Below are 23,251 nucleotides of genomic sequence, written 5' to 3'. Positions count from 1 at the left end.
GATTTTATTCAATATTTATCCTTTTCCCCTTTATTTTCCTTCTTATGGAATTATTTAGTCGTTAATTAATTTCAAAATAAAAAATAGTAATTGAGGAGTCGATACGATGTCGATCAACCGTAAATACAAATTAGACTAAAAATAGACTTGATCTCTTCTATTTTCTTTATTATATCACCTTATACTTCAACTAAGTCTAACGAAGCTCGAATGTGCGATGCAAAACTATGATACCGTTAAAAATTTACTAATTTTATTATTTTTCTTGATTTCGCTATGCTCAATAAAATTCTTTTTAAATTAAGGGTGTGTTTGGTATGATGGAAAATATTTTCTTATTTTCCCTTGTTTGGTTGCAATGAAATGTTTGAAAAACATTTTCCACAACAACTCATTTTCCTCAATTTGAGGGAAAATGACAAATGTAACTTATGACCCCACCCCACCCCAACAACACTCATATTCACATTCAAAAATATTTTTTTACTATGCTTTGCTTCAATTTTTCACTGCTTGAAATAAAAAATAGTAAAGCCCAAATTTTTCCCATTTCCAATGTTCGTTGAATCTATTGTTATTTTCATATGCATAGAGGAAAACTTACCTATGTTACTTTTGCTAATTGCATATTTCATTTTGTCATCGATGTAATTGAATAAGCTTTTCGTTCCGTTATATTTTTATTGATTGTAGTATCTTGAGATTGTCCTGACAAAATATTGAAAAGTGTCTTCTATATTTTCTAATTAATAGTTGCTTAAATTTAGTGATTGTAATATTTTAATATTCGATATTGATATTATTTGTTATGCTTAAATTAGTTCTTATAAATTGTTCAGTTGTTAGAGGCACTGATATACTAGTTAAAGGTTAGTAGTATTTTCTAAAAAAAAAATATTTTTTTTACTCACCAATCAAACACTATAAATTATTTTTCTAAAAAATAGTCTCTACTCACCAACCAATCACCATAAAATATTTTCAAAAAATATTTTCTACTCACCAACCAAACATAAAAAAATAAGTAGAAAATCAACTTATTTTTCATCGTACCAAACACACCCAAACTATATGAGTAATTCGATATAGATAAAATAAATTCTGCAGTGGGGTATTAAATTTCAACTGACCAGGTTAAAAAGGTACAAGTACTTTTTCTTACTTTGTGCGTGCATACGTGCATTTCCACGTAGAAGTCATTAATTAAATAAAAAGCATATAGCAAATCAACCAAAGTGAATTTCAAAGTTTGTCAGAGATTTTCACGTGCAAAAGTATATGGAGTATTAATTTTACCATATGATATATTCTACATTTTACCAATCCTACCTTGGACTTTGACCTTCCAACGACTACTACCAATATAGTTGTGGGTGATGCAGTGAGATATGTATAATAGCTTTTTTTTTTTTTTTGGTTGTCTTGGGTTTTTAATATTTTTATTAGAGTTTTGATTAATTTTAACTCATACTGTATATGATATATTAAAAATAAACTATTTTTTATTAGAATTTTGGAGGTTGAAAATAATTAGGGTAGAAAAAGATGAGTAGATAGTTGAGTGTTATTCCATTTTATGTAGGAGAGATGAGGGCTAGCCTCTTCAAGTGTCTTATCCTTTTTAGTATTATTTAGTAGTCACGTATGTAATTTTTTATATTTCGATGTGTATTATTATTATTGTTTTGTTTGCTTTGTGTTTTACTATTTTGTTGTTATATTGTTATTACAACTTTACTTAGAAAATATTTTTTCAAGTCAATGATCTATCGAAAATTGTTGCTCTATCTCACAAAGTAGAGGTAAGATCTGTATATATTTTATTTTTTTTATACACCATTTATAAGACATTAATACTGAATATGTCGTTGTTGCTCCATTTATTGCCAAACATCACTAGAAAATGTGTTTGTGGTAATATGGAATTTCTAACGTGGTGATGTTCATCTAATGCAACTAGAATATTTGATAGTTATTCAACCCTAATTGAACCATGTATAAAGAAGTGATAAAGAAATAGATCTTAGTAAAAATTAACTCGTGATGGGAGGATTATCTAAAACTGTATAAGAACGCTTTCTCATACCTAAATGAACGATGTGTGCATGACTCCAACAATCACCCCTATTTCTCCTTGTCTATTCATGAGAACTGGACATCTGAAGTTTGGACAATATATGAGAAGGTGTCCAATATCGAAACAATGAATAGGGATACATCTGACTCTAATACTAGCTCACCGAGGAATGATTGTCGAGGATCATATAAGAAAGTCTTCCCATCTTTAAAATGAACAACATTATGTGACTCCAACAATCACCCCTAGTTTCCTCTTACCTGTTCAGTGTGACTCCAACAATCACCCCTAGTTTTCTCTTACCTGTTCAGGACTGAACATCTGAAGTCTGGATAATATAAGACAAGGTATCCAATATCAAAATAATAAATAGGGATGCTTCTGACTCTAATACCATGATAAATAAATAAATCTTTAGACCTAATTCAGCTTCAAAAACTAGTTCACGAAGGAATGATTGTCTAAGATCATATAATAAAGTCTTTCCGTCTTTAAAATGAACATTGTTAGACTTCAATGATGTCATTCCGATTCAATTTATATGAATAACGCAAGACTTTAATATTATTTTTTTCGTTTCAATTTATTCGATGAATTTTGACTAAATATGAAAGTAAACTAAAATAAATAAGAGATTTTAGGACCCAAAATGGACATAAAAGGGAGGGGGAGGGGGCGGGGGGCCGCACGGGTGGGCGAGACTTTGTTGTGCTCTGTCTTTTCTTTACTGCTCACCACTGCCCCTCCCACCCACCCACCCACGCTACCCAATTATATAAAATACTGCTATTATTTAGTGATGGAGTCAGAATTTAATTTTACGAGTTTATTTGTTACTTTTTTGGCTTTGGTTATGATATTACTTGATATTATTGTTGGGCTTACTCAGCCTTCGTGCCTAGTGTGATATTGTTCGTTTTAAATTAAATTTGTATGATTGTTTTTCAAAAGGTCCCAGACCGTTAAGAGACCTTACATTTTACATGTAACTTTCAATTCTTCTCAGTTTATCAATGTAGACTTTTGTTTGAGCATACAACAATTATTATTGAGTTTATTTCTATTATTTTTAATATGAACTCTTTAATTTTCATTTTGTTATGTTCTTCTGATCCGAAGGTCTTTCAAGATCAACCTCTTTACTCTCGTAAAGGTGAAGTCTTCGTACTCACCATGGCCCCTCCCCAAACCCCAGTCCCTACAGACGATTTCATGCCCAATTTGCTATGTTTTCTTAACTAAGATCTGTCGGAAATAATCTTTTTATTAAGAAGGTAAATTTTGCATGCGTATACATAGAGTGTGCAAAAATCGAATCGATATAAATATTATTAATTTATTGTTATTAGACTATTAGGTTAACGAATATTAATTTTTTTTTACTTAAAAATTTATTGGGTTATTGGTTCGGTTTGAATTTTTCTTATTGGGTTATTGGACAAACCGATAATTCAATGAGAATACACTAAATATTCCTATTGGATTATCGATTTTTCTTAAATTGCTATGAAGCCATTTAATTTCTTGAAAATCTATTCAAGCTTGACGATTCTTCTAAATTAGAACACATCATATAGGATATTGGTTGCAATTAAGTTTCAGTTTTTTTGTCATGTTAGTTGCTACTATTTTTATTTTATAAGTATTTTCTTACAGTTAAATCAAAAACCGAATCATTAAAGAGTAAAAACAGATAAATCAAAAATCAATAAAAAAAATATCTTATTGATTCTGCATATTTGAAAATCAAAATTCAATAACTGATAATACTTAAAACTGAAATAATTCATGCACACCCCTACATTACGTAGGCTACATATATCAATCCTCCTCGAACCTTATATACGAAATTATACTGGATATGTTATTGTTATCTTTTCTACCCTTCATAGGCACATTCCTCTAAGGATTCTTGATGTCGGCTTACTCCCTCACCTCTAGCTTTTCACATCTTCTATTCTCATATTCATGCCATACCCCCACCCCCACCCCACCCCCCACCCCCACCTTCCCAAAGAAAAAAAGAAAATCTAAAATATTTTCATGTAGCACTTCCATGATTCAGTATAACTTCTTATTTAAATAATTTTTTGAAATATATTTGGAAAAAAAAATAATATACCTGCAGAGATCGAGGAAACATTACATTGGAATAATGGTTTGTTAAAAAAATAATACACCTTAGTGGAGAATAATAAGTACTAGGAATCACCTTAAACTATATATAAAAATGCTGAAATATACCTTAGAGGTGGTGAATTAAAAAAAAAAAAAAAAACATAATTACTATTATCAATAGTTAGAAGTTCTCACGAAAATCGAATGAATTTTCGTTTGTTCACAATCTAAATATTCTCTAGAAAATGCAGAACGTATATTATTAGATTGGATTTTAAAAAAAAGACAGACTAATGATCTAACGGGCTAATTCTGATCGAAGAACGGAAGATTAATCTCACGACTGATGGCTGTGGGGTTACCTTGGAAAACAAAAAAAAAACAATTTTATGAATGGACGACTTAATAAATGTTTATTATAATATTATTCCCTTTGATAGTTTTACCCTCCACTTTGAGGATTAAAAAAAATGTTCAAAAGGTGTACACACGCACAACCATGGCTTATTTCATTATTTTTAAGGGCTTATAATAATCTCGTCACATGATAAATGAAGTGAGGGAAAATTATGAGGTTTTGTCGTCTTATGTTCAAAACAAAAAATACTAGGTAATATTTTCTGATTTTTTGGTCAGAATACTTAATGAGTAGAATTACTTAATACATATAATTATAAAAAATAATAAATATATGATGAAATTAATCGAAATAGACATGAATTAAGCCATCAATAGAAAAGAAGTTTGGTAGGGTAAATGTGAAGGAGTACACTTTCCAATTGATTTAGACTACCAAATAATGCCAATTATTTCCACATCATACTCATGTATTTTATGTATTAGAGAATATTGTGACATAAACATAAACTTTTATATATTCCCTAAAAGGGGAATATAATATAAGGATCAAAGTTGCACATATTTTTTCTTGGATAACTTCACATACGAATATACCGAGTATATTATTATTGCTGAAATAACCTCCCTCTTTTTTTCAAAAAATATATATTGGTCCTCATAAATAATAATAATAATAATAATTATATTAATAGTAATTGAAAAGACATGAAACATTATTGATTTGCTTTTATAGAAAATTAAAGATGGAGAAAGAAGCAAAATGTTGTGGGACAGAATATCCAAAGAAAATAGTTTGAATGATTCTTTGGGCCTTGTCTAGTTTTATGTTAACAATGATTCAAGATTGATTAGAATGTTTGAATTGCAAAAACATTTTTAGTTGGTGTTTGGGAAACAACATTTTAAAGCTTTAAAATCCTCATATACATAATTGTTTTACACAAGCTAACATTTTGTTTTATATAATCCTCTTATTAATTAAAACATTGGTTAAGTACCCTATTAAATATAGTGAAACATCATCAAAACTAATACTCACAAGTGTCATTAAAATCCATTTACATATCTTCAAGGTATGATCAAAACCACATGTTAATTGAATATTTAATACCCCTCTCCCCCCCCCCCCCCCAAGAAAAAAAAAAAAGAGAGAAGAAGGGGGTTTTAGCAATAATGATGAGAAAGAACAGTTTAGTGCATGAAACATTCCGTATTCATATTTAATATACGTAACATCACGCATTCATGTATAGTTTGAGGAAAAGCCATATACCACGAGGAAGCGTGGAGTAGTCAACCTACAATGACACAAACATCAATGACTGTTTCTACGACTTGAATTTTTGATCTATAGATCATATGAAGATGACCTTACCATGAAGCAATAATAGTAATGAACACATGCCAAATCCACCCCCAAAAAGGAAAGAAAGAAACCAAATCAAGAATCCAAGATTGAAGAAATGTAAAGACCAAGAAGCTAAAGCTTCATCAATATAATCAAGCAAGACATAATACAAATAAAAAAGAATGAGCTATAAATTCCAACTTTTTATTGAGGATAAATAATATATCAACATACTCTCAAATAATGATCTCTAAGTAACCACCACCAAAGGATGTGGTGCAACGTACAGGATTGCTCCTCCCTTAATCAGATGTCTCAGGTTTAAGCCTTGAGTATGGAAGCGCTTCCCCCGAATGGGCCTATGCAGTGCGAATCTGGATTAGTCGGGTTTCAATGCAGGTACTGGACATCGAATGAGAAATCAAGAAAAAGAAATGATCTCTAAGTACACCTTCGCTACAAATCTTGAAATCTTGATCAATCTTCAATGATATTATCATCATTCTTTCCTCTCATGCCAACACACAAGCATAGCAATGCATCTTCTTACAATATAAAACTTAGCCCTTTGTTTCTTTGCTATATGGCTACACTTTTTTCCAAATGATTTTGATGATGAGTTTTTTGATGAGTTATTATTATTATCATCAACAACACCACAACAATATAATGAATTATTATTATTATTGTTGTTGTTGTGTTCTTCCTCACTTTCTCTAATTGGTTCCATATTAATATATGAAACAAAAGAGAAGAAAACTATTTATATATAGTAAGGGGTACTACTACTTCTGCAAACTGCAATTTTGCAGCTTGTGGCAGTGGATATATATATATATAAATATAGTTAATGCTGAAGGTTACTTTATTTTATACTTCTACATGTTTGAGTTACCTTGTTGTTTTAACCGATGAGTTGTGGTGCAGTGATGGGACTGCTCCATCCTTAATAAGAGATCTCGGATTCGAGTTCTGGGTATGGAGAAACTTTTTTTAGGAGAGCTACCCCATAATGGGCCCTACAACGCGATCCGGATTAATCGGACTCCAATATGAACATAAGACAGACACCAGGTGGAAAACCGAAAAAAAAAAATTACTTTGTTTTAGTCTTTTTACTTTTTTCATCTAGTACATTTGGTTGATCCATAATATGTACAAATTTTACCATATTAGCATTATGGTAGGATAAAAATGTTGCTTTTGATTTTACTATTATTGCCTTAGTCCTATTTTATGTGACGGTATGCTACTGAATTCGAAGTTTAACAAAGAAGAACTGACTTTTAATACTTGTGTCGTAAAATAATGTAACTAATAGTAAAATCGAAAACTTAGAATTAAATTATTTCTAGGGTTAGTAATATTTTTGGTCCCTTGATTAATGGTAATTTTTTATTTTTGGTCCTTATAATATATGTCTAATTTCACCTTCAATTACCTAAAATATGCATTTTTTATCCCTATATTCACAAATTCTCAGTAATATTAATTGTTTTATCATTCAATTATTCATGTGCTATGTTAAACTTATATTGTTTCTTCATTCATATGTGAGGATAATGAACCTACAAAAATAGTCCAAATATAACAAATTTCCATTATAAAGGGAGCAAAAGCACACATTTTAATTAAGTGAAGATTAAATGTGTTTTCTTAAATATATTACTAGACAAAAATCAGAATTTACCAATAACTGACACTACTAAAATAAGCGAAAAAACAAACAGAATACAACCGATTTTAAAGGATTATCAACCTAGTAAAGTGGATCGAAAAAAGGCCAATCGACAAAAAAATAAATCAAAACACACACATATATATCTTTTATTTAAAAAAAAGATATATCACATAAAATAAAATAAAAATTATTGTTATTATTGATAATTTTGGAAGTATCTTTTCTTGAAGTCTATATATTTATACCTTTTCCCACATGATGAGTTATATGGAATGGCTATTTGGTCCTTTGATATAGCAAGGCCCAAATAGGGGTAGGTAGTAAATAGAACTATAGGGTTAATGAGTAGTTCCATATTGGATTGAGAAACAAACAAACTTGTAAATAGTACTAGGAGTACCCCATTTTGACTGAATTTATATAAGTTTGTTCAGTTTATTTGTCCTACTTTCGATTTTTAATCTGTTTTAAAAGAATGTGTCTTTCTCTTTTCGTAATTTTTTAATTCAAACTTTTCACATTTACAATTCATACTAGATCTGATCAACTGTTCATTCTACCTCTTCTATATTCTTGATAACTCATCTTTATCTCAGTAGAGTCTTTCAGTGGCACGTTTCATTCATCTTCCCCATTACTTAGAAAAAGTGAGCCACCAAGCCTAACCCTTGACGATCCCGTAATACATCTAAGAAATTATTCCATCGAATGAACTCCCTTCTGGATGCAGGAATAGCAACACAGACTAAATGTCCTGTCCAAGTCAAGAAACTTATGCCAAAAAGTCCTGACAAATGATGATTCAGACGAGATTCTGCATTTTTGAATCAGAAAACGCTCGTGTGACATGTTTACAACTACACAATTAAAGAGAATTACGGTACATTTTATGTATCTTTCATTCAAGAACAAAAGATTCAAATATTTTATTTATTTTTTTAACTTTATATCAAATCAAAATCAAATAAATAAATCAAAACGGAGTGAGTTTTAATTATGGTATTGCCCATTGCTGTGGAAATTGATGCCAAAGCTGCAAATTGCAAAGCTTTTTTGTTCATTACTACCTACTTTTTTTTCATAGTCTTTTTAACTGTTAACTACTGTACATCGGCGGAACCAACATTTTAATTAAGGGAGTTTTAAATAAAAAAATATGAATAAAAAAACTAGTCGAAAGGGGGTTCAACGTCTGTTAGATATACGTAAAAAATAATTTTAAACTTGTATACGTAATATAATTTTTTGTTGAAGAAGGTTCGGATGAACCCCTCACTATTAGCTAGCTGAGCCCCTACTACTGTATATGTTTCACCAAAGTTATTGCTTTTTAAAGTATGTTTAGATTACATAGGCTCGTTTCGTGTGAGGTATAAGTTATAATAGTCTAGAGATAAATATAAGATTATTTTATTTCATATTTGATTGGTGGTATTAGTTTGTCAAGAAATTAGTCTTAGTGATGGATAAATTATCTCATATATCTGGTGGGATAACTAATTTCGAAATAGTTAATCCTGAAATTAATTTTTCCGAGATAATTTGTTTCCAACCAAACGACGAAAGACAATTGACCAACCAATTAAGGAATGTCGTGAGATAGATAGAATCCATTCACCTTTATATAGCTTTTGACTTCGAGCCGCAGAATTAATTAGATGTTTTCGATAGAAAATGTTTCTCCCTTAATAGATTCTCATTGCAAAAATACATTTCAATCGGATAAGTGAGTTCTGAACAATACTCCCTTGATGAATTTTACGCAACATAAATATATATATATATTAGTCAGATCAATAAATTTCGAATCTACATGGTTAAACCAAAAAAGGAGGTGAAAGACAGGTGAAATTAAAGTTGTACTTAAAATGAAATAAGTGTGGTAATATTTATTTAAGTGGTAGTTGGTGAAACAAAATGATGAGAAGCAATTGAAAAAAAAAATAGTACAACGAAAATTCCAAAAAGGAAGTGAACCTCAAAGAACATTAATATGTTTTAGAAACTAATATTATATTATAAATAAGAAAGAACAATAAAGTTCACAATTTAATAAAATTTTAAAATAGTTACACAAGTACTTATCTCTATTTATTTAAAACTATATTGAAACTACAAGAGAAAATCTTAATTAATAAACTTTGTAACATAATCTTTTTCAACTGTTTTGTTGATCTAAGATTTTTACTGTCAAGATCAAAATATAAAGAAGTAAACATACGAAGAAGTTAAAGAGGTCGATTCAATTTCTACTATATGTACAATAAAATAAATTTAACCTTATATCTACAATGTAATTTTTGACTTGGCTTCGCCCTTGGTCGTTGATGACCTAAGTAAATTTTGAACGTCTTTAAGTAAGGAGTAACTTAATAAACCTATTTAAATGACCCTTAAAAAAATATTTATGTACGAGAGGCAAAAAAAAAAGGACAATTCAATGCACTAAAAAGCTCTTGCGATATGCGAGATTCAAAGAAGAATCGGACCACAATCCATATATTCTATTGTATGCAATCTTATCAAGTATTTTTATACGTAAGATATTGTTTTTACGAGTTAAATCTATAGCCTCCTAATTACATGATTACAACTTTATCAGTTATTTTCGAAAAAACAAAATTCTTGAAGTAGGGGGGAATTATAGTAAGTCTCAACAGTCAAGGGCGGAGCTACCCTTTATCGAGGGGGTTCATCCAAATTCTCTTCGACGAAAAATTATGCTATATATGCATGATTAAAATTATTTTTATGTATATGTTTGATGTTAAACTCCCTTCGATTAATTCGTATGTTCATTTATAAACTTCTCAATAAATATCATGGCTCCGTCACTGCCAACAGTAACATAAAAGCCATGTTCACGTGTACGATCAGTCAGACCATGTTAAGTACCTTTCCTTTTTTGTTGACCAAATCAAAGCTCTTTCTAATTTCACATTGCACTTGATTTTTTTCTTTTTGATAATCGTGATATTTAGATTCGTTTATATTTTAATTAATTATACGAGATATCTAATATCTGCTACTTTTCATCAGTGATTTTAAGAGGTTATTCTAGTCTAGGGAGAAGAAATTACCTAATTATTTGTTCATACTAAGTTTCAAATCTGAGATCGTAGGGTTGTACCACTTCATTAACACTATGTCATATCCTTGCGTGCATTGCAATGTGATATTAGTGGATCGTTTGGTATATTGGGATATCCCACCTTTCATGCAAGATAATAATTTCCATAAATTTAAAACAAATAGTAGGATAAAATAATCTCATGATTAGTTAATATCTTATACTAAATTAAATATGAGATAAATTTAATTCCGAAAAGAGTTTGACCCTTTGCTTCCACCTGACTCTGCCCCTGATTCCTATATCTTCAAGTACCAAAGATTTCGATTTGAGTTTTCCTATTTAATACTCTCTGTTCATAAATATTTATTCATTTTTAATTTGATACATAACTTAAAATACGAAATAAAAAAATAATTTTACTATATTACTAGGCAAAAAAGTTTTAAGGATGAGATTTGGAAAGATTCTGTCAACACAAAACAACTTTCAAGAACACTGCTTGTCTACTGTGGGCGTGGGTTTCATTGTCCACCAAAGTCTCCGATCAGTATCGGAGTTAGAATTTTTGTTATAAATATGAAGAAATTAAAAGAAATTTAGTATCTATTTTTATTCATATATAAAAAAAATATAATCTTTCGTTTAAAAATGTTTGAATGAACGCCTCGATCCTATTCGACTTTGCTCCCACTCTCATGTGTCCACTTTTTGCTACATTGCACAAATCCTAATTAACATATACAGTGAGAGCCCTTTATAGCGTCACCTCGTTATAGTATTTCTCTATAATGATCTGATTTTTTTCGAAATTAATTTTCATGTTATATTTTACTTCTCTATAATGACATTCTACCTATTACAACAATAATGTTTATTATAGCGGTACGTTCTTTGTTAAATTACGTATCTATAATAACATACTCAAATATTATTTAATAATATTTTATAAGAAGTATATTATATATACCAAATAAAATACCAAAATATTTATGGTAATCATCATTAAAAAAATATTTTTTTTCTAATCATTAATGTCATGCATACAGTAAATTTCAAGCATCAATATCTAATTTAATGAAAAAACTGTATTTAAATTGTGGACAACAGTTATTTCATAACTTCACAAATAAAATACTATTAATAGTTGCCTTTTTTGTATTCATACTCTTTCTATTTTTTGCATACTTTTGTTTATAACAATTAAACTAGACGTGAATGTCAAATGCCAGTATACATGTATAACAACACTTGTTATTATAGAGAAATTTGATTATATATAAAAAGAGATGGAGAAAACAAACAAACCAACAAAAAAGGCAAAGTTCATAAATAACCATTTTTTACGACTTTGACATATTTTGTAGTTAAAGTACTAGAAAAAAGAGGGACAACTCGATGCACTAAAGCTCTTGTTATATATGGATTCTGGGAAGAGCCGAATCACAAAGGTCTAATGCGTGTAGTCTATTCTTACCTTGCATTTTTGAAGCTATTGTTTTCACAACATGAACTCATGACCTCGTGATTACATGACAACAACTTTACAAATACTTCAAAATTCCCCTTCTTATCGTATCGAAAATACTGAATTCAGATAAACCCGATACCATAACATTGGATGGGCTCAGCTATAGTGCTGCTATTTTCATGTGAATTTGGGTTAAAGCTGTAAATTCATGTCCAATAGCAAAGTCCACATCTTACAAACATATATTGGGCTGCAAAAATTGGACACAAAAACAGAAAAGGCTTTTAAGGCCCAAGCCCAAATTAGGTAACAAGAATATCTTTTAGACTACAGCAAAACATCACAAATAGATAAAATTTAGTTCATAATTATAAGGCCATAGTTAAACTTTGCATAATTACAAAACATAATTATGCCTTAAATATCTTCCTTTTCTTAATTATGCCTTAAATATCTTCCTTTTCTTACATTTTCAGGAACTTGTATATTTGTATATTCAATATACATTCTGTAAAATGTATATATGTACAGATTTAATATACATTCTACAAAATGTATATGCACAAATTCAAAGAATATACATTCTACAAAATGTATATGCACAAATTCAAAGTTATTCAATATATATTATGATAATATATAAATCAATAATAGATTCATACAATCTTTTCGATTCAATATACACTATGATTATATACAGAATAACATTTAACATACACTGTGATAAAAAGGAGAACCTTGGAGTATCCATAAAGTCGTCATCGTGTGATCACGAGGTCATGATTTCAAGTCGTGGAAACGACAATAACAAAACAACATAGAGACAATATATAATAACACAAGATCTTACCTCTACCTCAGAAGTGAGTAAGAGATGTTGTTTTGATAGAACCCTGACTCAAGATAAGAAAAAGCTAGAAAGACATAATGAAAGTGTAAGAAACAATAGATAATAACAAAAACAACAGATAGTAGCAAAGAATATTATAACAATAGATGATATCACAAGATCCTACCTCCACCCCAGAAGTGAGGAATAAATAGTGTTTGGATAAAACCCCTACTCAAGATAAACAAGCTAGAAAAAGACGTAATTGAAGTATAAGAGATAATAGATAACAACAAAGACAACATATAATAGCAGACTGTTATACAGTATGGATGTCATATGACATGTATATGTGTGAAATGTTATTTATTAGATATAATAGTTGATAGTCAAGTTGGATTTGAAGATCATAAATTACTTGTTCAAACTAGATTTGAATACTTGATTAGTTGGCCAAATTGCGAACTTGCTAATTTGAAGTCAAGTTTGGCAACCTTAGGAACTAAATTTGGTGGTCTATAAATATCCACCCTTTGTACATTTTATTATTATCATCCAAATAGTAACAAATGCACTACTAAAATTCTCTTGTTATCTCATTTCTTAAAGTTTGATATTGATATTTTATCTTTATTTTATAACATGTTATCAGCACGAGACTCTCCCGTCTTAAAATTTGATGGCCAAGAAAAAAAAATTGGTTCGAAAGGTGGGGAAGACAAGACCACAAGAACTATGCGATCATCATGATTTGGATTTCACCTTTTTATAATAAGATACGTATATTATTAACTCATATTTTTTTTTAAATTAAGTTTGAAAAGAGTATTGATAATCACAAAGTAGTGATATTGTTATGGACTCAAGTTTGAGTTTATTATACTTTGGCCTAATATGTTATTGACCTAGGGTGTGATGATAGATTTAAATCTCATGCCATTAAGAGGATAAGACATTGGGTTAAGAGTCCCGATGCATCATGATGATAAGATGTTGGGTTCAAGTACCATTGATTTTTGGCCTAAGACGTCTTTATATGGATAAGACGCTGAGTTTTAATCTCAATACAACATATTGATAATATAATAATGACTAAGGCAAAATTTTGTTGAAAAGTCATGAAATATGTCCCATAGAATATGCTTCATTCCTTGAAGTGAATGTGGTAGCATGCAGTACACAGTATGTCTAAAAGAAGACATGTGATTGGATTTATGAATATGAATATAGGCGTAACAAGGACAAAATATTTTGTTACATTATATGTACGCCTCGATTTGCTCATGAAGGAGTAATATCTTGAAAGAAATTCTAAGCTATCATAATTTGATAGACTTAAGACATCATTATATTTCATTCTTGGGAATGAAAATTTTGATTATTAAAACTACAAATCCATTCCCTGGGGTGAATGTAATAGGAGTAACACCTCCATAAGAGGTAAAATAATTGAAAAGAAATATTATGAAATGTACTCCAAAATAGCAAACTTGAAAAATTATTCATGTTCTAGTAAATATGAAATTTACTAAGTAAAATTCATAAGTCATGGTAAACTTGGAGTTTACTAGTACAAATAAGTTCATAAGTTGGCATGAACGATTGTGCCATCTCGAAGATGTGCACATTGAGTATTACATAACATATGTATTAAAGAATTAGAAGGTTATATTCTTCGAATAACATTATGAGTTCTCAAATGATCCTTCAAAAGATGAAGGTAATTTTTGCTACTAATGGGCATGGTATGAAAAGGTCATTGAACATGAGATTGTCGTGCGACCTAATTTGATAGATGTTTTATAAATCCTCCATCAAAACAAAGGAGATAAAGTGATGATGCACTTGACCTTTCAAAGTGATGTTGAGGTCTTTCATGTAAATATAATAAATTTCATGGCGTGAGAATAAGAGCTTGCAATGAAAATTTATGAAGCATGTGTATATGATTATAATTTATTCCTTGAAGAGAAGGAAACTTGTGATAAGCATCATTGATGCTTGACCATTCTTGAAACAAATCTGTCAAGATGTGATCGATATAAATTATGAATAAGGACATGTTCATGCATGGTTGGATAAATATTACATCTCACCTCGACGGAAGGTTTGAGAAAAATAAAGAAAATTTTATTTTGACATAAACGATCATTGATTGCGTACTTATGGTATCAGTGGCGGACCCAAACTTTTCACCAAGTGGGTTCAATATATAAAAAATAAATGCGCAACAAATGAAAAATTAAGGATGTTTTAGGAAAATTAGCATGTTTTTAGGAAAAAAAGTTGAAAAATAAACCTTTTTTTTAATCCAAAAACGTGGTTGTTGTAGCCTGTAGGTTGCTACTCAAAAGTATTATAAAAAGGACTGCTTAAAAGCGACGTGGACTTCCGAATTTGAACCCGCTTCCATTGGACCAGCGCCTTAACTTGTTTAAAGTGGGTTCAAATTTAAATATATATTGTTATACTTATAAGGACTGATTATATATACACATATATACAATATAATTTTTTGACAAAGTGGATTCATATGAACCCACTTGAACCATAGTGGATCCGCCCCTGTATAGTATACCATAAATATTTTAATACGTTTATCAGGGATAGTATTTTAAGATTATTACCGTAATTATATGATTTTCTCCTTGAAGGAGATGTTCACCATATGAATGGTGTGTGAAATATGTGTAACACATAAAATTAATGGAGAGCTTCAAAAGAGCTTATGTGTTACTATCTGGAGGGATGAAATTGTTCATAATATTGAGATTTTAGTAAGTCTCAAAAGAGACTTATTAAGTTTCAAAGACATTACCAAACATAAATTATATTGAGACAATAAATAATTGAAAGATGTTATATGTTCATATTACTACAATCGATGCGGATTATAAATATTTATGTAAAGGTTATCCGCATTTTTTCTCTTATTTATGAGCATGATGACGAAATCACATGCAATAGTACATTAAAATTTTACTGAAAAAATATCAGTTGGCTTGACGGTTGACCATTTCGGTTCAAATGTGATGCAAAAATAATTGAGAATTCATGTGGTTATATATTGAAGAAATAAAAAATTCTTCATGTATTCTCTTGTGCTGGTTTTTCTCACAAATTGATCATTGTACCAACTAAGATTGGGATGTATGCCCTAAATTTTTTTGAAATATATAAAAGGTGAATATGGACCCATTCACCTGCCTTGTAGATCGATTATTATTATATAATTTAATAAATGTGTCTGTGATATGGTCACATGTGCTTTTCTATCAATGTACAATTTGATTTTTGCACAGTTATTTGCTCAAATTATTAAATTAAGAGCACAGTTCCAAACTACAAATTATGTTGATAATGTTGGTTGGTTTAATAGAAATTGTATGCCTCTAATTCTAGTTAAACAATTGATTATTAGAACAAATCTCCCCCCAAAAAAATTAGTATGAGATGTGTCATTTAAAATATAGCAGCTTTATATTCATCAAGCCAACAAGGCGCGATTGGTTCAAGGACAAGAACCAAATAATTTTCATCTAAAAATTTCAGTGTGCGACATATGATGCAATTACTTCATCACAATGCACAAATATGAATTCCAAGATAAGGTTGGGGATAAATGTTAGATTTCCTAACATTAGGGGGAGAGTTGATTAACAGTTGAAAATTATACATGAAATGAATTATCTAGATCCTCATAAAAAATTATATATATTTGTGAACTTGAAGTTCAAGTGATAATTTATTTGCAAAATGTTGCAAACTAATTGTCAGATGTGTTTGTTGACTCTATATGATAGTTCAACTGTAAATCCTCCAATGAAAAATTCATAAAAGGATAGAGTCTATGGCACGCCTGAAGTGTGATAGATCAATCGGTTCCAAAGGTAAAATTCCTTGAAGAAAGAAAGGAGCAAATGATCAAGATGGTCATGATAATGAGGAAAGTGCTTTGAAAAAGCACCGACATAACACGTCATAAAACCTCGGCAAAGATTCAGGTACCTGAATAAGTAATAAATATGAAGAGATGTTCATTAAGTTATGTCTTATTGGAATCGATATCAAACAATCGTCGATGATATCTTTTGATATAATATAGCTCTCAACATTAGAAATAGTATCGAGGATCTTGGATACAAATCTATCAAAGAGTGTGGACAGATAAATTATTTGCCAAATAAAATCATATAATTCAAGTAGTTTGTTTCACTTGAAAAGTGAATATTTGGACTCATAATCCAAAGACCCGAGGTATAATGCCAGTGGGGTACAAATGATTTACTATGCAAAAGTAAAATTCGTAAGATATAAAGTATGACTTGTGCCTTGGGGCATAAAGATTTCACAAAGTTCCTGGTATTATTGTAGGAGAATTGTTCTGCTGTGGTGGATGAAATGAGGTTTGTTTCAGCCTGACAGTGTCGAAAAGTTTGAACATGTATAATGAATTAATGTCATGTCTAGCTAGATGACAAATTTATATGAAAATCCTTGAAGGATTTAAAATGTTATAAAGCGATTATATTGAAAACCCCATGATTATAAAGATCTCTTTACCTGAAAACAGATCAATTTTGATCTCATGATAAATGATTAAGTAAGTATCATATTTGAGTGCAGTTGGTGCACTTATGAATTGCGGAGCATTATTTATAAGAATAAAGTGGTATTTTAAATGATGCGAGTATAATACGCGCGCTGCACTCTTTTTTTCTTAGTCGAGATTTTGTCCCACAGGATTTTCCTGGCAAGGTTTTTAATGAGGCAGCTAACAATGCGTACTACTGCATGTATACTCAGAGTGTTTGTCAAATGAAATATTTTTCCATTGATGAACATACATTGAAAAGACATAAAAGAATGCATCTTAATAAGCATAACACTTATTTGATTTGCAATCCAGACACTTGAAGATATCACAAATGAAATGCTGAATATTGTCACTTGACAAAATTTACATGAAAACTTGTTAAGGATTCAAAATGTTTGAAGTATATAAAAGTTTCTATCAAACTTATCTATAATCCTTATATTGCATAAATCTATAACTTGAAAATTATTGAAACTCTCGGAGAGTTTTCAAAAGCAATAAATTATTGCTGACATGAGAAATATGCCGAAATGAATTGGTTATGAAGTATCATATCTTAGTGCAATTGATGTACTAATGTATCCTGCAAATACTACAAAATCTGATATAGTCCTTTTCGATTAATTTGTTAGCAAGGTATAATTCTACACCTACTAGGAGACATCGAAGTGGAATCAAACACATGATCTTATTTTATTCTAAAGATTGCAGTCCCGATCTTATTGATTATATTGATGCTGGGTATTTATTTAAGTCACATAAATTTCGATCTCAAACATGCAATATGTTGACATGTGGAGATACTGTCATATCTTGGAGATATACAAAGTAGTCTATCTAGCACTTCATCAAATCATGCTGAGATAATAGTTATTCATGAAACAAGCCGAGAATGTGTATGGTTGAGGTCTATGATATATCTCATTCGTGAAAAATGTTGTTTGAAATATGACAATGTACCCAAAATTTTATATAAAGATAATGCAGCATGCATAACACATCTTAAAGGAGGATTCATTAAAAGAAGATAGAATGAAGCACACTTCATCAAATTTTTCTATATACATGAGCTACAAAAAGAATGGTTATATTAACGTACAACAAATTCATTTGAGTGGCAGTATGACTGATTTATTCACCAAGTCTCTTTCAACTACAACTTTCAAGAAGATGATACATAAGATCGGGATGCAAAGATTCAAGTCATTAAACTGAAGTTCCCATCAGGGGGAGTAAAATATGCGTTGTACTCTTTTTTTCTCAACCAAGGTTTTTTTCCAATTGGATTTTCTTGGTAAGGTTTTTAATGAGGCAACACTAAAAGCGTATTACAAGATGTGTATACTCTTTTTCCTTCACTAGGCTTTTTTTCCATTAAATTTTCCTAGTAAGGTTTTAACGAGACACATTATCTATTAATGGACATTCAAGGGGAAGTGTTATATTGACATGTATATGTGTGAAATGTCATTTATTAGAGATAATAGTTAGTAGTTAAGTTGAATTTGAAGACCATAAATTACTTGTTCAATTTGGATTTGAATACTTAATAAGTTGGCCAAATTGCCAACTTGCCAACTTACTAATTTGAAGTCAAGTTTGACAACCTTGGGAACTAAATTTGGTGGTCTATAAATAACCACTCTTTGTACATTTTATTATTATCATCCGAGTAGTAACAAACGCACTACTAAACTTTTCTAGTTCTCTCATTTCTTTAAGTTTGATATTGATATTTTGTCTTTATTTTATAACAAAATAATACTACTTTGTCTGATAAAATAATACTACTTTGTCTGATCAACAGACGGGCGACATACTTATCTTGTGTGACAATACTACAGAGCGAGTTACTCTTTTAGCCGGACAGTTGTGTAACAACACTATTAACAACACATATTAACCCTCTTATAAATAATTCCTACCCAATAATTGCTTCATAACAAAACTTATATGTCATTGTTACCCCCGGGCCATAAGCAAGTAATCAACTTATTAGGTGATGAGTCAAGAAAACAATTATTGAGGCCAATTATTGCAAATAAGTGAACTATATAGAGTGGGACTAATTAAAGACACTTTGAAAATGAAAAATATATAGTGAGTTTAATTGCTTTTGGCATGAGCATGAAGAAGAAGATGATAATAAATCAATGAACTCAATTGCCTCTCTTCTACAAGTATAAATACTCTTCAATAAGGTGAAAATTTATTTTATTACATGTTATTTACTTTACTTTGATTATTGTATGATTTGTTTTTGTCACTATTCTTTTCGTTTTTGTGTTTAGCATGCATGATTTTTTCATTGTTGTCTTTCCTTTCTGTATTTATTTTGATATGTTTTACTTGAGCTGACGGTCTATTAAAAACAGTCTTTCCACCTTCACAGAAATAAGAATAAAGTTGCGCGTACGCATCACTCTTCCTAGATCTCATTTATAAGATTACGTTGAATATATTATTATTGTTGATTTCGTTGTTGGTTTATACGGTAATCCATCTATAGAGTTTAACTTTAGAATATGAAAATAAAAAATGTATTCACTTTATTTGGTATTTTTGAAGTTGAAACTAGAGTTAGAGTTGTGTTTGGCCATAGTATTTTTAAAAATATTTTAGACTTTCGATGTACTTTTTTATTAATTGATAGGAAAAATTGAATCGAAAAACGTGAAAACACCTCTTACACCTCAAGAGGTGTTTTTCAAAAAAAAAATAAAAAAATTGTGAAAATGTATTGCAGAATATGTTTTTGATTTTCATGGCCAAACAAGTATTTTGAAATAAAGAGAAAATATATTTCAAAATATTGTAAATAATATTTATGGCCAAACGCCTAAAATAATTTAGTTAGTCAATGTTTGATTACATAGTGAAGAGAAAATTTGAATTTTTTTGGTCTCTGCTTGGAAAATAGAGACCAACTTGACATTATTTAAATTAAATTGATTAATTTAAACCTGTAGATTTACGTGCTTCAAAAGGAATATGCTGTTTTGGCCAAATAAATAAATGATAAAAATAGAAAATAATGGATAATGAAAATACTGTCTTGATATACACAATCTCAATCCAGATTTTGTTTCTTTTTAAAAAAAAATAAAAAAATAAAATCAGTAAGATGTTCTCTTTTAATAGCTTAATCTTTGAGATAAAATATCTCAATAATTTAATTTATGAAAAAATTAGGTTTTGAGAGGATGTGTTTAAAATAATTAAATAAATATAAGTATATTAAAAAAGACTGTTATTATTTCAAGAAAAAATTTCTTTTTTAACTTCTAATAGGTTGAGTATTTGACTCAGTTAAAATTAATTTATAATTCGCTAAAAAGAAAATCAAAATTAACTACAAACTTTGTATTTTTTTGTCATCAAATTGTTCGTAGCTAATAGAATTTTTTCATAATTTGTTTCTAATCCATCGATAGATAAAATTAACGATAATTTTTATATTTAGCTACAAAATTTATCGATCACTAACTCATATTTTTTTTAATTAAGAAAATTGAAGTAGGTTTTCAATTTTTTGAAGTAAAGAGGAAGCTTCACGCATTATATTTCGATTAAACTATTTGTTATTCAATCATCCTCTTATCAAAATCAAATAATAAATTATTTATTTATTTATTTATTTATTTATTTTTAATAAAAGGAATCCATTAGAACACATCGTTTTCGAACCTTTAGGGTCAATGAGACCAAAATCATAATGTTAAATTTTATAATTTAACTTTTTTTCTTCTTCTCAATATTTGTCATTTCTTCCTTATCCATAAGGTATCCAATAATTCAAATATGTTGGCCAACTACTAATACAATTTAAGCCAATAGTCTCTTTTGTTTTTCCTTTTAAATTCCTCATTCGATGTTCGATATTTATATTTAGATTCAGATTCAGTTAAATTTAGATTCTCATGCTTTACATGGCTCATTTCTCGAGTGATATTTCCAACAAGATTTTTATTATTTCCCGGGATTTGAACCGAAACCTTTAGTTAATTAAGGATAAAGGTACGGAAGAATCTCAACTATCCCACTGCAACCCATATTAGTCAATTTACCCAAGAGTCATGTCTTTAATTAATTAAGAGTAAAGCATCTAGTACCCCCGTGAATTATAACCAAATTTGTTATGACACACTCCAATTTCACGTGAGTCCTATTACTCCTGAACTAAATTTTAACGTATTTTTGTCATACTTTTAGTTGACGTAACACCTTTTATCAACCTTTTTAGCTAACGTGACACCTTTTACGTGAGACCTATTTTATGTAATAAAGGTGTCACGTCAGCACAAAAGGGTGACAAAATATACTAAAATTGAGTTCAAGGGCCTAATAAGATCCCTGTGAAGTTGGAGTGTATCGTAGCAACTTCAACCATAGTTTGAGGTGTACCAGATGCTTATCTCCGGAAATTAATAAAAGAAAATCGTAACAAGTATTTTGAAATGGAGAAAACACTATATATATATATATATATAAAAAAGTTTTACGTGGTGATTAGATTGCTTAATCCACCAACCAAACAGGCACTAATTAATCTTGTTTATTGCTTAATCCACCATCCAAACAAACACTAATCTTGTTTATATATCTTTGTCATACAGGTACACCCTCATTCATCTATTCAACCAAAAAGTTATCCAAACAAAAAGTCAACAAAATTCTCTCCAAAAATTTTCCAAGATGATTACTATTGCAACAGAACAAAAAGTAATAGTAAAAGTTGAATCTCCAACTTCTGAATTTCTAGTTGAAGTTAAAGGAAGTGATAAAGTTGAAGAGTTAATCAAGATTGTGAAAAAAGCATGGGGAAGTGATCATATGTTATTAAGGCATAATTCTGTTGATATGAAAGTTGATGAGAATTTGTCTACCTATGATGTTAAAGATGGTTCTATTATCAAAGTCAAAGTCTTTGCTGAAGCTCCTTGAAAATAATAATAATTATAATTTGTAAGTGATATGTATAATTTATTTTAATTTGTGGGATGTGAATAATTAATGTTGTTATGAGATGATTTGAGAAATTATTGTGATATTTACAAGTACTTTTAGTTTGACCTGTAAATACGTATGTATATCTAAAAGAAAGATGTTATTTTTGTGTATATATATCTTGGATTTGTTTTGACATCCAGGAGGTCACGTATTCGAATCGAAAACAGCCTCTTGCAAAAATTTAGGATAAGATTATGTACAACAGATCTTTGTCATTCAACTCTTTTTCGAACCCCCGCATATAGCAGGAATTATAATGCATCAGACTGCCCTTTGAATTTAAAAATGAATGACTAGTTATAAATCTTTGATTCACATTTATGTGTTGATTGAGATTTTTATTTTGTACATGTTGTGAAAAAAGCATGGGGAAGTGATTTTATTAAGGCATAATTTTGTTGATATGGAAGTTTATGTATACTATGTTAAAGATGATTTTATCATTAAAGTCAATGTTTTTGATGAAAATCTTTAAGGAAAAAATTATATAATTTGTAAGTGATATGAAGAGGTGGTTTTAATTTGTGGGATGTGAATAGTATATGTTCTTATCGAATGATTTGAAATTTGTAATATTTACAAGTACTTGTGGGTTTACTGGGTTAAATTCATTGTTTTTAGCTCGATCGGTAAATATATATATATATATATCTAAAAGAAAGAATTTATGTTTGTGCATATATGTTAATT

At 29.5% G+C, this 23,251-nt stretch overlaps 1 long non-coding RNA gene across 1 annotated transcript; it reads left to right on the top strand.

Moving 5' to 3' along the window:
* The first annotated feature begins 19,233 nt into the window (after positions 1 to 19,233).
* On the top strand, positions 19,234 to 22,611 carry LOC107843114. The gene is made up of 2 exons (XR_001666262.2): positions 19,234 to 19,752; positions 22,168 to 22,611. It is a non-coding gene; the product is annotated as an uncharacterized LOC107843114 (long non-coding RNA).
* Positions 22,612 to 23,251: the final 640 nt, after the last annotated feature.

Source organism: Capsicum annuum, chromosome 9, assembly GCF_002878395.1.
Source record: "Capsicum annuum cultivar UCD-10X-F1 chromosome 9, UCD10Xv1.1, whole genome shotgun sequence".
NCBI lineage: Eukaryota > Viridiplantae > Streptophyta > Magnoliopsida > Solanales > Solanaceae > Capsicum > Capsicum annuum.
Note: the sequence above shows the minus strand (reverse complement) of the source record. Positions and strands in the feature narration are given on the sequence as shown.